The following is a 19,751-nucleotide window of genomic DNA, read 5'->3' as shown; positions in this document are numbered from 1 at the left end:
TTTATGCGGATCTGTACCAAACAAAGATGTTTTCTCAAGTCTTATAACATATGATGCGTAGGCCATGACATATCTGCAGCACCACAATATTTAATTTAAAGAAAGGTATTTTGACACACATTTCACCTTTAACAAATATTGCGCTGTTTTGCATGATTTGAAAATTTGAAAATTGCAGTGAGCCATATTGTGAGTTTGATAAAATTTCAATGAATTGTGCAGCCCTACAAGAGAATCATCAATATCAACCAAAATAAGCAAAAAAACTTGTGTTGTGCTAGTATGATATTATGGGTAATCAGAGTCATAAGCTTGGGAACATCTTTCAAAGTGACATCAGGAAGGTTTTTCCATTGATTACAATGAAGTGCAAATTGAAATTCCCCAGAGCCCAACGTGACATTTTTTAATTGATTTCATTATTTTTAATTTGTTGTTTTTGTGTTTTAAATGCTAATTTATCTATTTATGTTATGTATTTGAAAGATGCTATCCAAATAAATGTGTCTTACCTTCAAATTGCTAGTTTTGTACAACCGAACAATCCAAAGATATTCAATTTAAAACAATAGGTATTTTTTTCTGAATGACTTAAAACAATGAATCACTTATCTGGACCATTCAATTAGTCCTTTCAACACGACAATACACACGGCAACTATCTGTGACGGTCCGATTTTTTGGGGGTGTCCTGCATTCACACAGGTTTTCAACAGGCTGCAGGCAAATCTGTTTTCTGGAAAGTGGAAGAAAGGCGGAATCCTGGGAGGTCAGGACCTTGGCAGGTGAAATGATAAAGCCTTGACATAAGGCAGAGAGCTGGGAGGCACACCACGACCTAGTGCACCTCCCAACTGCACCTAATTCTCCCTCTCGCCGTGCCTTTCTTCCCCGTTGTTAACAAACCCAGACACCTACCAGCATGGCAGACTTCCTAGATGTTCAGAGCAGTGTCAGGGCACGGCTAAAGGTCAGCGTTCCTGGAAGCCACGCCGGTATTAGCGACAATGTGCTCTGTTTACACTACAGATTTTTTTAAAAATGTAATTTTTTTTTAATGCAATCAACAAAGGCAGTGCTTTGCGTGAAACAGACAACCTCCGGAAATAGTGTCAAGTGTTGTTTTCGTGGAGCGGGCCATGAAATCGGAGAGGGGGCTGTTTATAAATAGCCCACAAATGCATGCAGAGATCGTCACCTAAACTGTTTTTCCTTCCCCTGTTTAATTGACATCCGTATATCAGTGGTACAAAATGCAAATATACAGAGACAAACGTGGTGTTAATGACACAGCTGCACACACTCATCAGTTCTCTGGTACAAGAGTGACACGGGGGTTTGCACAGGCACACGTAATAGCGGGTCAACGTCTCTGATTCACCCGGAGTCACGTGAAAAGACGCAGTAGCCGTCGCCAAAGACACATCTTACGCATTCCGATCTGTCTGTTGAAATATATTTGCACATGCGGAGGAAACGCGTCAGAGCTGTAAAGGTTAGGTGTATCCTAGCTGAATATGTAATAATTCACCAGTGAGAAACGACGCCGAGCATCTCTGTAATGGCCACCTTCTATATTGTCATAATCATTATTGTCGCTGTCAGCATCACTATCATCATCAACACCGTCATCCGTAATCATCGAGCCCATCACCAGCCATATTTTTTTTACAATGAATGTGACATGGGCCCGTCGGTGGATGGTGATGAAGCGGTGTTAGGATACGTTCGCACCAAGCATGTCTGCAGCAGTTTAGTTGAGCTCTGGAGCATGCAGAACTTCACTTCTTCTTTTTTTTCTTTTTGCCCAAGTGGGAATAGATGTATTCAAACAACGCTCCTTCAAAGACGGATGATACCAAATAACCACAGCAAGAGTATCTGGGGTCACCAGACTTCAGACTAAAGTTTAATATTACCTCTAGTGGTTTCTAGAAGCTAAACTATGACGTTCTAGTTACCCCTCTGGAGTCAGTTTTGGACGGCGTGTCAGTTTCTGCTTGTTACGTGCATAGTGTCTTTTCAAAATAAACTTCCAACGTAGGCTTACCTAGTTTTTAGGTTTGGTTAGGTTTAGGTAACAAAAGAACTTGGTTAGACTTAGGAAAAGATTGTGGTTTAGGTTAAAATAATTATGTTTGTTACGTAAAATGAGAGGGCTACATTTGTTGCGTAATTGATGTTAATAAAGTAACAGTTTTGTAAGTTACGTAACAAAACTACAGTAAAATAAGTCAACGTTGTATTGGTTTCACCATGTCTCCTAAAAAATAAAATTCCCACAAAACTAAACTGTATGCTCAATTACGTTTCGAGGGAAACATATTTTTTCCCGGATTACTGTCGCAGTTTTAAATAGATTTAAACACGTGGTTAATGGCGTAAATTGAAACAAAACAAAAATGTAACATAACTATTTGGTTATGATTAGTAAACATCATGGTTCGGCTTAAAATGAATACAAAATGTAAACAAAACAAAACAAAAACACAAAAAATACTTTGTTAGGTTTAGGCAACAAAACTACTGGGTTAGGTCTAGTAAAAAAAAACATTGCGATTGAAATAAGAGAACGCTGACTTTTGGTTTCACATAGAACATGAACAGCGGCCTCCTGGGCGAAAGCTCGGTGTTTGTTGTCCCATCCACCACTCCGTCCGTGGGAGGAGGTCAGACTGTCACTACAAACGTGAACAAAAACAAACATAATCTGCAACAGAATCCGTTTCCCTCGAAACGTAATTCACAATGCTGTTTCGTTGTATGGGAACGTAATTTTTAGGAAACCAGGCCGCTGCGCCCTATGTGGACTTTCTGTGGACTTTCTTTATACAATGTCCGATGCTCAGAGCGTCTAATAATCGCATGGATGGGTTTACATTGGAGTTAGTTGAAAGCCTGGTGTATCTCATACAGACGCTAACGGGTGCCTCGTGCGTCGGTATCAGACACCGAGGGCCACTGACCAAGCGTCAGTATTTGACGAGTTGGGAGTGAGAACGGGGTTGTATGAAGCAAGAATTTTAAGAAAAAAACATTGTCATTGAATATAATCTTGTTGAATAATCATGTTACTCTTGTGAGTCTAAGTAACCTGCATTTATTGTTAAAAATGAAAATGGTTTGCAGTCATGATAGCACATTCATATTAGAGATGGCCAAAGACATTAATGCATCTCTCACAATTCAAACGCATCAATATTTTTTTTTTTTTTTTATTGAGACGAAATACTGTATCCAGTGTGATGCCTTGTCTTGAGCAACATTGACATTAGCTTCTGTCATTAATGTGGCATCACTGCAAAATGATGGAAATCTTAACCTCTTTATCATCTATATATGAAAATGTAGAAAATGTAAAAAAAAAATTAAAAAAAATCGACTTTCATTTTTTTGGCTCGTCTCCCTTGGTGGCAGCATTTAGTGGCGAGGAAATCCTCTGACACGTATAATCTACTTCAGACTGACATCAGCCAGCGTTGCTATCGGTGCGTCCCTATCTCGCTGAGCAGACTGGGAGCATGAAGCAGTCTGGGAGCCGGGGCTAGACTGACACCGCTACAGCAGCCTTTGGTTCCCAGCACCTAACGCTCCAATCGTAGCCCGAATATCGCCTGTGGGATTTCACCGCACTAAAGAGTCATGTCAAAGATCTCGACAACGTGTGACGTCTCCCTCAGCCACTGCTGTCATGTTCCCTCTGCTTCTCACTTCCATCCCCCCCCACCCCTTCCCTTTTCTCTCTTCTTCCCGAGCCTCTCTTGACTCTGGTTTGAGCAGGAGACTTTTCTCCCTGAGCGTTTTAAGTTGTCATTTTTTTAAACACACATATCAAAGCCAGGAGTAAAGGGGGGGTGGGAAAAAAAGACAGATGTTTCTCTTATGCCTTTCTACTCAAGTACAATGAAGCTTTGGAAAGGAAAGAGAGAGCGAGAGAGGAGTGAAAAGACATTTGCAAAGATCTTTTTGCAATCCACATCCTTTCTCCTGACGACTGGCAATACATCATTTGTATTGATGCAATATTAAATTTCAATATCGCATGTCAAAAGGTACAAAATGATAGATCATAGCCTAACTAAATGAATTATTAAAGGCCTACCCCGGCTGCGCTATCGGCTTCTCTTACAATCAGCTGTGTCAGAAGAGTGCAGTTGGTGATACTGGCAGCATTTCAAAGCTTTGTCGTTTTCTTCTTCTTCTTTTTTTTCTAGCCGCATCCCAGCATTCTTAATCTAGCTTTCTGTCACTTATTAATGTTCCCAAAGAACTAAAAAATCACAGATCTTTCCCTCCCAATAATCAGAGGCTTAACTCACGTCATTTTATTTCTCAAGAAAAAAAAAAACTCTTTAAAAAAATAAATGAATAAAGTCATAATTAAATATTGAATACTGAAGAGAAGATAAGGATAAGAAAATATGTTGAGCTTTGTTAGATGTGTTAAGAGCAGAGAGGAAGGGGAGGGTACAGCCGTGGTGGAGGCGCTGGTGACTCATTCTGTGCGCTATGATTTATGTGCTCTTTATGTGCTCTGCGACCCTGTAAGTTTATCTCTATATTCCCTGTCTGACGGAGTGACTCCTTGGTTGTCTCCATGCCTCGCCACAATAACGCTGTGTACCGGACTTGATGGTTGATTCTAATTTACAACCCAAGTCAAAGGTTGCATCTTTGACGCCTCATCAAGTTTTGGTCGACGGGAAAAGGAGAAGGTAAAAGAGGAGAAACGAAAGAGGGAGGGGAAGAGGGGGAAAGAGATGCTCTCCTATAGAAAGGAATGGACTTAACGCACTTTTTGTGTCCGAAAATGACGTTGAAATGGTTACTGTTCTTGAGATCTTGATTTCAGTCGTTGTCCTGAGCCTTGTTTCTCAAAAGTATCTAAACCCTGGGGGGCCGCAGGATCACGGGCGATCCCAACCGGCTTTACTGTCTTTCAGAGGCTGTAGCAGGTTCAGTTTTAGAGCTAGAGTGAAGGTACAGATATATGAAATATGAAAAAAACTAAGGAATCCATTGGTACCAACCATGTCATACCAGCTTGTTGGGAAGAAGGCTAAAGAACGATCTAATGTTAGGCTTAATTTTGGCGAGGAAAAACTGGCATGGCCATTTTCAAAGGGGTCCCTTGACATCTGACCTCAAGATAAGTGAATGAAAATGGGTTCTATGGGTACCCACGAGTCTCCCCTTTACAGACATGCCCACTTTATGATAATCACATGCAGTTTGGGGCATAGTCAAGTCAGCACACTGACACACTGTTTGCCATGTTCTGATTTGAGCATATTTGTTATGCTAAATGCAGTACCTGTGAGGGTTTCTGGACAATATTTGTTATAGTTCTGTGTTGTTAATTGATTTCCAGTAATAAATATACACATATATTTGCATAAAGCAAGCATTTTTGTCCACTCCCATGTTGATAAGAGTATTAAATACTTGACAAATTTCCCTTTAAGGTACATTTTGAACAGATAGAAAATGTGCGATTAATTTGCGATTAATATAAATATGTTAATCGATTGACAGCTCGACAGTTTTTGTGTAATTTACAACACTTACATGTTGTGATGTATGCACTTTTAATATATAGCGTGGCTAGTTAAATATGCAAAGTTACTTTATATTCAGCACCATCTTCAGGACCACGGACAGCCGATGTTGAGAAGCTCTTAACGGCATGCACGTGCACTCCTTCCTAAGTACCGCTTTGGGAAATGCATGTAGAAATTTAAGAGCATTTGAAAACTCTTAGAAAACGTTCTTAACTTCTAAGATCAATCTTTATCAGGAGACGGGGCCTTGGTCTCTATTGAAAGGCAACTCTTGGAGTTAATTAAAAGAATTAGACGAAGTGATACTGAACCAAATTTAGAGACACAAACACAGTAAAGATTTGAGTCTTTTCTAGCTTTTTAAAAACGTTACTGTACTGAAGAATAACCAACTGTTGTCGCAGTGATTTTGGGATCTCCAGAAAGGTTTCCACAGAAAGCAATGTGAGGATTGAACCTGATGACATCCAAACTAAGGTAACAAACCCCACAACCACCTTATTCTGTTTGCACAATTAAAGGCAAATCTGTCAGAGAGCTCCAGTCCCCCTTTTTCTCGCGGTTCTCGAACTAAGAAGCACCTGATTCAGCTGCATACTGCTGGAAGATGTGGGAAGAACCCTGTTCCCACAACCACCCCCATTTGGGTTGCTAATTAAGGGGTTACAAAAATCTCTCTTTACCGAGCATAAAGACAGTCTCTTTGCTTTTGTATATAAGTCAGTTGGACAAAATATAATGTTCAATCCTTTTGAAGTGAAGTTTAAGCCAAAATCTATTTTAAAAAATGACTAAATTACTGTTGTGGCACACATGAATAGATAGAACAGAACAGAAGGCTCTTTTTCTATTTACTCTTCATCCAAAATATGTGATAGAGGGAGGCAGCATGCCAATACGTTCTTAAAATGTTACACCTGCTTGGGAAAAGGACTTTTAAAGCTAGCATACTGTGTCTAAGAGTGTTTAAGATCTTAAGCAGAGATCCATCCACTTGTTTTTGGTCAAAGAGTCTATATAACTTGCTGAACAGTCAATGTTGCCTCAACAGTCATATAACAAGTCAGCTGAGGATGCTCAGTAAAGCCACTTACACAGCAGCATGTATCTTAAGTTTGTTAATATTAGCTAAGATCAGTCACCATCAGATGCTATCATCATATGCAACACATTCTTGATCCAACTCGTCATATACCGCCACTTGGTCAGTGCACCTCGGCATCGGAGACCGACACACGGGGTACCCCTCTTGCGTTACTTTTGGACGGACCAGGGACGGCGTGTCAATATACGTTCCCAATACATGCATAGTGTCCTTTCAAAATAAACTTCAGTGTTCACAGGAAGTTAGGTTTAGGTAACACAACCACTTAGTTGGGGTTAGGAAACGGTCGTGGTTGATTAATATTACATCACTTGCTCCGACAGTCGAATAACTCCACGGGTGGGTTTACACTGGAGTTAGTTGAAAGCCCGGTTCATCACATACTGTTGCTAAAGGGGGCCTCCATGCGTCGGTTTCCGATGCCGAGGGGCACTTGCCAAACGGCGGTATTTAACGAGTCGGGAGTGAGAACGGGTTGTCATATGAGACCACATAAGGCTGTTGTTGAGTATTTTGATATGGACAAGTTTTCAATTTAGTCCTTAAGGGAATAGTTCAACATTTTGGGAATCTCGCTTTCTTGGCAAGACTTCGATTAGACAACAGCACTGCTAAATATAACGCTGGAGCCAGTAGATGGTTAGCTTGAGCTAAGCATAAAGACTGAAAGCATACCTGGGAGTAAAGCTAGTCGCCTGCTGGCTCTTACATTCTGATACTGATGCTGATTCCTCATCTAACTCTCAGCACGAAAGCAAGTATGCGCGCATTTCCCAAAATATCTAAACCATTCCTTCAGGACTCAACTTTTATTTGTGTGTAAGAGGAAAAACGTGTTATTTTGTATTGTGTTATTCTTTCAAAAGTTGCACAGTTTGCAGTAGTAGCCATGTAAATCACGATATATTAAAATAAGACTGTGCCTGTTCCATTAAAGGACACACAGATCCGACTGCTGCATCGAGTTGATTTCAGTCGTATAGGCTCTAATCCTCGGTTTCTATCAAAAGTACATTTTTGTTGTTTGAATGCAGCTTGGTGAAATATACACAGAGCAGAAGGGCCGAGCTATATGCTTACGTCTGTGCGCTTGTGGCCTGCGCGAGTGTTAATTCTCCTGTGCATGTGTGATGTCCTGAATCCCTAACCCCCGTGAGGTTTTAATTGCAGGGTCCAGATTGCCGGGGCTGGTTAGGGCCTGGCGACCCCCATGAGAAGTCACAGCCTCCCATTTAGCTTCCAGATCCCATGCAAACGAACACAGGGCCCCCGTGTTAGCGTGCTAGCACTGGCTGGCAAAAATTCAATTTTCATCCCCCTTTTGTATCCAAGCCTGCTGTCTTGCCCTAACGATGCTCTCTCATTCCCCCCACAACCACCCCCCAACGCTCCCCTTCTCTTGCCTTCTCCCTTCAACAACAGAACACAGTGGAGTCGTTAGGACCCTCTCTTCATTACTTCAAAAAACCAATCATTAGACACCAGAGTATATACGTAATTAGAAAATCACTTCCTTTGCAATCCCGGCTAAGTAGTTTACATACTGTAATTACAGGGACAAAATCAATTTTTAATCATTTCACTGATTGGGCTCATCAGCTCAGTAGGAACATTGTATCCTGCTTGTTGTGCGAAAGCAACATCTGGGCTAAAACAATTACCCTTTTGTGTTCCAGAGCGGCTCTGAAAATGCCTTGCTGTCACTTCCCCCTGTCGTGGACGCTCTCTTTCTATCTCTATCCGTCTCCAGACGCCTTTTTTCCCTTTGCCTTCGTCTCTCTGTCTTTTCTCCCACTCCCTTTCTTTTTTTCCTCTCCCTCCCTTCTCTTCTTCTTCTTCTTTCTCTTTCACTCCCTGCCCTTGACTTGGACATGGAGGATCACATTTAAAGCTTTATAAATCAATACGCTATAATAAGCTGCTCTTGACAGGGAGGGAGAGAAAAGGAGGAGAAAAAAAACAACATATTGCTTTTTTAACACCTCTTGTGTTTTTGTTTTTTTTCATGCCCCTGTTGTTATTATCATTTCTGCTTGTTTTTTTTTTTTCTTTTTACATTGTTGCCTTTTAGGAAACAGATTGTGTTTGGCCCTGCAGAAATATCACCTTATTAGCATGTTTTGTGAAAGAAGGGGGAAAAAAATATGAGGATAACAAATATGTAAAGGCAGAAGACGGCTGTTCTCTGTCTTCTTGTTGAAGTGAGACATAAATACATAATCCAACTTCAAACTGCGTCTTCTGTCCTGGTATGTTTCACCCTTCACCGGCTAATAAAATGCTTTGTATTCTTGTCTGAGAGAGAGACCCGATCGATCCACATTAGTCTGAACTCTCTCTCTTTCACTTTGAAAACTCAGGAAATCAGATTTCAGAGGGGGGAGAAAAGAAAAAAAATCGGTTAATGCATTGATCACTCGGGCTGTATGCAAATCACATTTGCCTCTATTTTTTTGCTGATCAATAGCATTAATTAACGGCTTCGTTTTAACGGCACCCCGCAATCCCGTTAGACACCGCTGCCGACCTCAGAAATCATCCCCCTCCACCCCTCAACCCCCCCACACCCCCCCCACCGTCCCTCAGTAGCCATGGAAATGAACGGCGCGTGGCAGGGGCCATAAATCAGGAAATCCAATTTGACCATGAGCTCCAGTACTAACAGTAAAATATGAGCGCTAACACAGCACACAGGTAGATCACCTCATATTGGGAACAATATTATTTATTTATGACAAAAACACTGAAATGAAAAGAAACTTTACGCGAGTGCTTTTTCAACTTGTTCAACAAAATGTGCGGAGCTGTTTTAAAGACACTCTTAGAGACTTTAAACGTGAAATTCAGTTTACTTGTCATGAGGAGTTCTATACAGCCTGTGAAAAGAGAAACAAATGTTGTTTGTGGCTCTTAAAGAAAAAAATAACCCTGATGATGATGATGATGATGATGATACCATCCAGCGGCCCATTGCTCCTACGGATGGGTTGAATGCAGAGGTCAAATTTCATGTATGTACCTGTTTGTATATGACGAATAGAATGAAGTTTAAAGGGACAGTGTGTAAGAATTACCAACTGAGTATCCGCTCCCTTTCCAAGACTGCAGTAACTGTGCAAAACCGTGGTAACGCAGTTCATCCATACCATAATAACACAACTTTATAGGAGTGACGGAAGACCGACGCCGCTGGTGGTACTACGGTTTAACACTCTGTGGCTCACGTTACCGCAGATACACAAACGCGTCGGAGAACTACAGTGGCCTTCAGGTATTGTAAAAACTCAAAAGGCTCTCTCTAGAGCCAGTGATTGGTTTGTCCGTTCTGGGCTTCTGTAGACCCATGGTGGAGCAACATGGCAGACTCTGTGAAGAGGACCCACTCCCTATGTAGATATGAAGGGCTCATTCTAAGTTAAAAAATACACAACGATTCTTACTTTCAGCTGATTATATACTACAGAAAACATAGTTATAGTTTGCTAATAGATCCCCCAAAAATGTTACACAATGTTCCTTTAACTTTGTTTTCTAAACTTTTTTTTGAAGTTTAAGATGATGATGATGATGATGATACCATCAGGGTGATCTCAGTTTGGACTTAAGAATTCTAATTCATGACAGAAAGTCAAACTGTGGGTGAAGGGATTTGAAAGATGTGAGAATTTACCAGGCAGGGAGGATCTAATAAAAAAACAATATCAAGTTGCATTGTGGGAATTGTAGGATTCAGTGTTTTTGAAGCCTTGCAAAGAACTACACATCATTACATCCCAGTCTGTGCTACTTCAATTTTGACCGTTCTCATTTTAATCTGTTTCTCACGAGGCTCCCAACATTATGGGATTGCAACAAAATCAAAGAACGTAGATTGCCAAGAAGTGAAAGTCAATCGTTCATTCTATTGCAATATCAGCGACAAGCAGCAGAGCTACACTTCCGCCATTTTGGACTGAAAACAACTACCAGACGCCAGTAAAACTTCAGCCTAAAAAGTGACGACAAAACTATTTCTATTCATCTCTTTGGTTCTATACTATTTGACTAAATCACTGGAGAGGCCCTTTAAGGAAGTTCCACTTTTTTGACACCGTCATTGGGAGTATTTTAAGAAATAAATGAATGATTTTTCCCACTGGACATCGTTGTTTACCCACTAATAAAAACCAACAGTTAGCTGACTACTGTACGTCATGATGAGTGTGTGTGTGGGTATGTGTGTGTGTATGAAAGAGGGAGGGGGGGTGAGCCCTCGGTGCTAACCAGCCTAGCTGTAGCTGCCAGGGATGCTAGTGTGTGGGATTAATAATGGACGCTTTTTGAAATTATTATTATTCCCAAAATGCTCTTTTGTGATTTGCTTTGAAGGGCGTGTATGTGTGTGTGGGTGGGGGTGTTAAGTGAGTAGGGGGAGGTAGTTGGTGAAGGGGGTTGGTGGAGGGGGGGGAGGGTGAGGGGGGGGGGCTTGCTTGCTCATTTGGAGAGCTTTTCCAATTATACAATTAGTCAGGAATGTAGGCCAGCGGCCTCGGTGCTCCTCCTGCTCCCCGACCCTGGATAGCAAGTGTAAGTGCCCTCACTTTGTATTTATCTGATTCTGTCATTTGTCAAGAAATACATGAATAGAAATAGTCGTTAAATAAACAGATATAATATGTTACTGGATATAAAGTGACATCAGCTCACAGTCCAGGAGGTGGCTGGAGCAGCCGGCGTCCCAGAGGAGCAAAGCTAACAAAACGCTGACCCTCTTTGTGAATCGGGTTGCGTGTGAACGACCATGGCAGTGCACTGTGGTGTTAATAGATAAAGTCATGGGGTCAGGGCTTCTCTGATCAAATGCTGTTTGTCGTGTTGAATGGCTTTTTTGTAAACCCACCACCAACTCCCACCATGCCCCGAAACCCCTCCACGTTGGGAAGGAGGAGGAGTGTGCTGGTGGGATAGCTGGTTTGGGATTGAACACACACACACACACACAATTCTAACTACTTTTGATTCCTTTTCTTATCTGGGACGGAGTGATATGATAAATTGATTTATGATGAAGGACAAATTGTTTTATAATTTGGCCCCTTTCCGACTGTCCCCTCACTCTTGCCTGCCTGCTACCGAGTGTGCCGCACTGGGTTTAATATGAAGCAACAACAACAGCCAAGTGCCATCTGTTGGCATGCAGATTTTCTGTAATCTCTCTTTACTGATTACAACAATGACTACACGAACCTCTTAAATAATTATCCCACAATGTAAAAAAAAAAAGAGAAAAAAAAAAGAAAAATAATTATAATCATTAACTCCCACCAAGTCTGCCACTCCTCCAGCAAATGAAGGCTGTCAGAGAGAGAGAGAGATAAAGAGAGAGACAGAGTGAGAGAGACTTTTTCCTCTGCTGTGATGCCAATCATGTCTTATTTATACCAGCAGGGTAGAGTACCACACAGCAGTGACAATCTTAACCCAACAACACTGAAGAGGAAACTGTGGGAAAATTGACCCCTCTCCACCCGCCACCCTGCACCTTATGTTGTTCTTTTTCTGTCTTCTTAAAGGGGGAAAAGAATCTATCCTGAAACGGAGTGCAGGTTACATTATGTACTTTGTCTGACGTCACGTACATATTTCCAGCAGCAGAATCAATGTCATGTTTTGGTGTACATAAATCATTTAAATATTTCTTTTTAAAAATAATCCACTTTGCTTCAAATAATAACAATCATACAGGAAGAGATCAATTTTAGTGAAAGTGATTGTGACACCCGTTTCTCCACTGTCAGTAGCCTCAATAGTCCAACATGCATTGCAGCAAGAGGAAAAGTTACAACTTGATGAGTTTAACTTCGTAGCTATACTCTTAAAGCCATAAATGCAAGAAGCAAAATGTTCACATCCTTTCTCTGGGGATTATACACCAAGCTGAGGCTCAACACGTCCTCATACCTACAGGACTGAATAGATTTGTTTGCAAATGACGCCCAAAACGACATATAGGACCGTTCTATTTAACGTTGTAAAATGGAACTACTTGGTTATGTTTATGCCAGAAAACGGCTTGGCTATGTTTATGCAAGAAAACTGCTTGGTTATGTTTACGCAAGAAAATTGTTTGGTTATGTTTAGGCAAGGAAACTGCTTGGTTCGTTTTAGGCAACAAAACTACTTGATTAGGTTTGGGGAACAAAACTACTTGGTTAGTTTTAGGCAACAAAACTACTTGGTTAGGTTTAGGCAAAGACCATGGTTTGGGTTAAATAAGTACATTTGTTATGTAAGTAGTTACTATGTTACGTGCGTGACGTGGTGACGTGGTTACATACTAACGTTAAAGTATATATTATACTGTATATATATTTATTTATTTATTTTAAAATGTACATAAGATATCAAAAGAGTACAACAACATAAATCTTGTTTTTGATGCATTACAGTGTAAGCAACATTTTTTTATATATTTTTCACTAATGTGGAAATAATTTTAACTTTTTGGGTAGTTTAATCTATAAAAGCTCATCATATGTTTTTGAATGTTAAATCTTAATTAACTACCGACTATAGCTGTCAAATAAATGTTAGTTGAGTAAAAAGTAGAATATTTCCCTCTGAAATGTAGTGGAGTAGAAATATAAAGTAACATAAAATGGAAGTACTTAAAGTACAAGTATGTCAAACTTGTACTAAAGTTTTTACTGCAGATACACATTCATTGGAAGCAACAGTTATAACCATTTTCTCAGCAGCAGGTTTGGTATGTCAAGGTTTTATGTGTGTCTGTAAATGCTCTTCCATGTGTTTGTGTGTGCGGGTCTGTTTATGAATCTCTTTCTAGATAAGTCATCTTGTGTGTGTCTGTGTGTGTGCGTCTGCAAGTTTGTGTGTGAGCGCTTTGTGTGAGAAATGGTGTGAGAATACGTCAAGGGGAGCATGTGTTAGCTCTGCTTCCAATATGAGGGAAATCTGTGCCACATACCTCCGATATGACACAAGCCAAAACGACATGACTCACCCATGCTATATTTGATTAATAAAACTACAGCCGGCAAAATGTGTTTCAAAACAGCAGATCATTACCAAGGCGCGGCTTGACTGGAGAAATGTAGCATCATATTATTATTATTAGAAGACAAAATATGTGCGTGTGTGCGGAGCATCTGATACGATCAAAAATAATATAATCTGAATGTTACATTTGTAGTTAAATATGTCTTCATTTTTCACGTTAGTGAGGCATATGTGAATGCAGGCTGATAATTCAGATAGGCTCAGCATGTCCTGAAGAGGACAGCTGCCATATACGTTTAATCCATGCTGCTCTGAATCTTATAATAAATGTTATAACATGAATTTCCCAGCTTCAAGAGAAAAGGTTTCCATTGATTAGCACTTTACAAGCAATCAATTTTTACAAACCGGCTTGACCCCCTCGTCTCTTTCTCTGTTTCTCAGGAAGCCAACCCTCAGGACGACGGTCTATTACGAATTAAAAGAATATAGAGGAGTGAAGAGTGGATGAGTAATTATTGGAAAGAGGAAGAAAAGGAGGAGGAGTGATGTTGAAGAGACGTGTATAGATTTAAAGGGGAGCGAAGACGAATGTGAGGTAGCTACCAGTCTAATTCCTGTCGCATGAGCACGACGACAACAATGGCGATGGTGATGACACGCTGATTACAAACAACCAGGCGGGATGAGGCATCCTAACCCCACAAAGCAGACATATCCCTCACTTGTACCTGTCATATGATCTCCCATCACTCACTGACACACACGGAGACACGACGTACAGTGCACACACTATAGCGGCCCATCACCATGAGAGATGGGGTGGCCACGCTCCTCCGGCTCCAGGAATAATGGCTTGCACCTGTTAACCATGTCACCTCTGTTTGCTAATTGTCTCCTTGAGCTACATAGAGAGGAATTGACAGCGTTGTGGCTTTTTGACAGGTGGGGTGTGTGTGTGCGTGTAGGGGTGGGGGGGTATTCTTAGTCAATATGTGATGAAAAGACTGGCACCAAACTCATCAAAGAAAACGTGATTCAACAACACTCGTCAAATACAGCCACTTGGTCAGGCCCTCGGCATCGAGACCGACACACGGGGTACCCCTCTTACGTTACTTTTGGACAGACCAGTGACGGCGCGTCAATATACGCTCGTTACATGCATAGTGTCCTTTCAAAATAAACTTCTGTTTTCACAGGGAGTTAGGTTTAGGCAACACAACCACTTAGTTAGGGTTAGGAAACAGTCAGTGTGACGTTGACTTCACTGACTAGCGACACTAAGGACTGACAGGACTCACAACACCGACGAGTCGCGTGACTTAAGACTGATGTGACAAAATAAGTCAACGTTACTTTTAGTTTCACACATAGTTGAAAGCTTAATCACATACTGTTGCTAATGGGTGCCTACGTACGTCGGTTTCAAATGCCGAGAGGCACTTACCAAACAGCGGTATTTAACGAGTTGGAAGTGAGAACGGGTTGGATTTAACAAGCCATTCAGATTTGGCTCCCCTTCCTATGTCACATGTAGGCTCATTAGAATGAACCCCCCACAGCTTGAGAACTACCTTTGCAAAGGTGCACAATATTTTTCTCGCAAGCCAATCAGAGCAGACTGAGCTTTTTAAGGAGGGGGTCTTAATGAGACAGGTGCTAAAACGGAGCGTTTCAGACAGAGGGTGAATACAGGTATATTCAGACAGACAGGATGAGAAAAATAATGTTTCTTGAACATTAAAGCATGTAAACATGTTCTAGTAGAAACCCTAAATACAAGTATGAACCTAAAAATTAGCATGATTAGCTCCTTTAATACTTGTACGTGTTGTTACTCTGTGTATTTTTATCTAATTAATGTTTTGGTATAAGGGGGAAAAAAGTTTTATTAAATGTTTTGATGATTGATCTTGGACTCAAGACGGCATATATATCATCAATCAACATGTTAAACTGTTATTTTAAAATGATAAATCACTTTTTGTGACGTTTGTTTCTCATTGTCTTAACTGTAGTTGAGATGGTAGGACTGATTTCGCAGTTTTCGCTCTGTGTGCTAGCGAGATTGGTCCCAGACACGTTTAGCCTAGCTTAGCACAATGACTGGGAGCAGGGGGAAACAGCTAGCCCAGCTCAATCAACAATGCCTCCCAACAACCCCAAAGAGGACATATTTACACATTGTATCTTCCATCATCTTCCAGAGTTAAGGAATTCTGATCAAAATCCAGGTACAATATGTGAACAAGACCATTTTAGTCCTGATGGAAGGTGAATTTTTCTGTCTTTTTCCTCCTGATTAAGCTCTTTGTGCTAATAAAGCTATCGATGCGTATCCTGGACCATCTCTCTCCTGGATGCAGGAAAATATTCATATCTGTCTTTTTAGTTTAACTCCTGCCAAGAAGACAAACAAGTGCATTTCCCAAATATTCAGAGTATTTCCATAAGTCCAGGTCTCCATGGGCAAAATACACAGACTCGCTGCGCCATCGCCGATCGACGCCTTTGCGATTAAAATGACAAACGTTTTTTAAAGAAATGATGTAGCTGATCACATCATGTCAATTTCAGGAAGAATTTCCTCGTTAATCTTTAATGGATGTCAATTTAATATTTTAAGATAATCATCTCAATAGTTCTGCATCTGGACATCCAGTATCTGGAGTAAGAATAGCTCGTGAAAATAAGGTTGTAAAACTAAGTAGGCCACAGCTGTTATTCCAATGTGTCAGATACATTTAATCAACATTTCATATATTCTGCTGCTCATCTCGTGTTCAGGTGGTAGCAGGTTGTGAACATTAATTAGGCTGCCACTAAAATCTGTAGTGCTAGCTTTTCAGCTGACAAAAGGTGATCAAGTGAATTATTAAGTTTTAATTGTATATAGATGTACTCACTTGAAAGAGCTAAAGCTAATCTGATTCAATAAAATTCTGATTTGAAAAGTGGACTGAACGATGGGCTCCAATCCGGTAAAAAAGACCCCACCCCTTAACTAGCACCAGCAGCAGTGGCATGATTCAGAGGTGTCTATTTGGGTGTCAGTTTGTGACATCACTAACATATCCTGCAGGTCTTTCTGCTACCAGAAGTGCAAACATATGCGGCCTGACACGCAGGATTAAAACACTCAACTGCTACCAGGAATGTTCATTTTGCAGTCAGTGTCCCAAATCCTATTCGACTGTCAAATCACATTCTTGTCCCAACATCATGTTGGGACAAGCAATTTCATGTAATCTTTAACATACTGTATAGTATGTTATAGAGGTGTGTGCCACATAAACTACCCACTTGACAACATAGGCGAACAAAAATCCCCAAAAAATGGTGCAATTCTGCAAATGTTGCCTGACAAGACCAAGTGGTTGGTTACATGTATTTGCTTAAACAAGACTAGTTCATGTCCACTTGCAAAGTTCAGGTCAACGTGATGACATTAATTCACTCTACAATCACCACCCATACGGTCAATGTGTCATATTTCCATATAGTGTGCGTGCACGTGAGCGTACATTCACGCATTGTGTGATAAAAGCCTAAAGACTTTGTTGGTGGAAGGTTGCCACCATAACAGAAATTTAGTAGTCGATACCAATACCAGGGAACTTCCACAATTTTTGATAACAAAGTCAATACCACGGTAAAAAAAATAAAATAAAAATAAATCCCATGTACTTCAATAAACTCCATTAATACCGGTTGATACATTTTTTTGTGAATTTATTATTAATCCCTGATGATCTGCCTCAATTTTGTCTGCAAAAACTAAATTTTACAAGATTACATTTGAACACATTATAACGTTAGTAATTCACCTTCGCTCAATACTCATTTTTACTGATAAGAGCTTGAACGCATCGTAATGTAATGTAATGGAACCTTTGTACGTTAGCTATTAGCTCTGTTTTTTTAGCCAAGCAGGATTGTACTACCCACCGGCTGCTAACAGCTAACGTTAACTAGCTTTCCTCTTGCCGATATCGAAACGGATTTGTTGAAGGGCTGGGCGATATGGAGAAAATCAAATATCACAATATTTTTGACCGAATACCTCAATATCGATATTGCAACGATATTGTAGGGTTGACAATTCTTTCTCAAAATATTTACCCAATGAGATGTTTGATAAATAATCATCAGTAATGTGGATATAATGACTAAGTGTAAAAGACAAATAATATAACAGCTAGATAAGTCTGGTAATCACTGTATTGTAATGTAGCCCTTAATACTAGGAAAAGAACAACACGTATGCCATATTACGATATTCAAAATTTAAGACGATAACTAGTCTGATATCACGATATCAATGTAATATTAATATATTGCCCATCGTTAATTTGTTGTTCACAATGGAGCATTGTCAGGGAAATTTTCTATTGTCCCCACGACGACGTTAATCTCGTGTCCTGTTCCCAGGATCTACGGTGCTATAGAAAAACGAGTACCGTAACATTTTCAGAATTTTGGCATCAACTTGGTATCAACGCATCGGTTCTCGTGACATCCCTAGTTGCCAATGAATTTTATTTGTCTGGTCAGAAAAATGGAGGTGATTATTTTCTTCTATAACTTTGATGTACTCCAGAGCGAGCCACTGACCCACCAACAGATGCTACAGGTACTGAATGTCTCGGCAGTGTGACCAAGAAGCATGGCACTGCTGAACAAGTGCACGCTCCAGTAGACTTTCCCCCGGATAAATAAAGATTCAAATGAAAACAAAAGATGCATGCGCGGGCGTGTAAGTGTGACAGACACCTTTAATATCCTCCCCTTCCCTGTGATCAGTCGGTGTGATCGTACCTGTGTGACTGCCGCCGCTCCAATGAATGCCGGATGTCAGGAAGAGCGCCGACAGCTCCACAGAAGGTGGGACGACAAGAGCCTGTAAACAAAGCACACACACCAGGAAATTCACAGTCACCCGCGGTTGAAGCTTGACAAGTTTGCAACACTGGCGACAGAAGAGAAATACCCATTAAAACATTGTGCGTTGATCCCCCCACCCCCACACACACACATTTTTATTTTTCCTCAGGACTTCCTGTGAGGACGTGATGTCATTTACACATCCATGAGTAATCTAACAAATACATTAACTGTAATTGCTTGTGTGTATCAATCTTTGACTTTTTTCATTTTCTTCTCATTATTACTTTTTTTATTTTGTCAGTTCAAGACGAGGGAATCATAGTGGGACACATACTGAGATGTCCAAGGTTCATCATTTGTTAGTTAAAAATTGTTGCGAAAAAAAAAAAGAACACAAAAAAACAAAATAGGAAGCTTTGTTCTGAGAAAACTGTGAGAGGAGCCTACGCAGCACAGCAGAGGTTGTTATCTGATCCAGCCTTGAAGCCGCCGCCGCTTAACGCCAGAAAAATAATCAAGCTGGCTCAAAGTATGTGAAGTAAAAGACTACCATTCCCCTTTAAAGTAGCATGTAACTCTATGTGGCATTTAAGCCGAGGCCTCACAGAGAGAGACATGACGGCAACCACTTCTCATACCAGTCATGATTTATGAAATTACAGTTCCTGTAAAAAGTTTTAATGCTCGATTAAGGTGGAAAACACTGAAAAAAATTGTTTTATTCTTTGTCGAAGAAGCTAATTGATCCATTTCTACGCGGCAGACTAAACTGCTCCTGATTTACATTTCATTTTATGTGACATTTCAAACGTTTGCTTGAATCCGCTGAAGTTTGCTTGGATGCTAATCTGCGAGATCTTGCTGTTTTGTATATTTACCCTTCAATCTTTAGCGCTAAACGCTCGACGCTGTGTTGTTCCTGCACACCCAAAAGATCACCTGTCAGTCACAATGTGAGCAACACACAGTCATGTTCTTTTCATGGCTCTTCTAGTAGGTGGCGCTCTTTTTTCTGTGATTCATTCAGATGCTTAGCACTATGACTTCGAATTTTAACTAGCAAAAAGAAGTACGGGTCCAACAAATTCTCATGGCTTTTCTGGATGTGGAGAGGCAGCCAGGCATGGAGGAGCTGGCTCAGTCCTACAGCAGAGAGGGGGGTGTAGAGGGGGAGCACAGATGTGGAGGGTCTGCAG

General features: G+C 40.6%; 1 protein-coding gene across 5 annotated transcripts in view; it reads right to left on the bottom strand.

The window, feature by feature from the left end:
- The window catches only part of znf536 (zinc finger protein 536), a 306,471-nt gene that overhangs the window by 214,958 nt on the left and 71,762 nt on the right, over nt 1–19,751 (bottom strand). For all 5 annotated transcript variants that reach the window (XM_037792176.1, XM_037792166.1, XM_037792185.1 and 2 more), the window contains exon 2: nt 18,487–18,568. The gene's annotated coding sequence lies outside the window, so the exon portion shown is untranslated. The remainder of the gene's footprint in view (nt 1–18,486; nt 18,569–19,751) is intronic.

This window comes from Sebastes umbrosus, chromosome 2 (assembly GCF_015220745.1).
Source record: "Sebastes umbrosus isolate fSebUmb1 chromosome 2, fSebUmb1.pri, whole genome shotgun sequence".
Classification (NCBI taxonomy): Eukaryota; Metazoa; Chordata; class Actinopteri; order Perciformes; family Sebastidae; genus Sebastes; species Sebastes umbrosus.
Note: the sequence above shows the minus strand (reverse complement) of the source record. Positions and strands in the feature narration are given on the sequence as shown.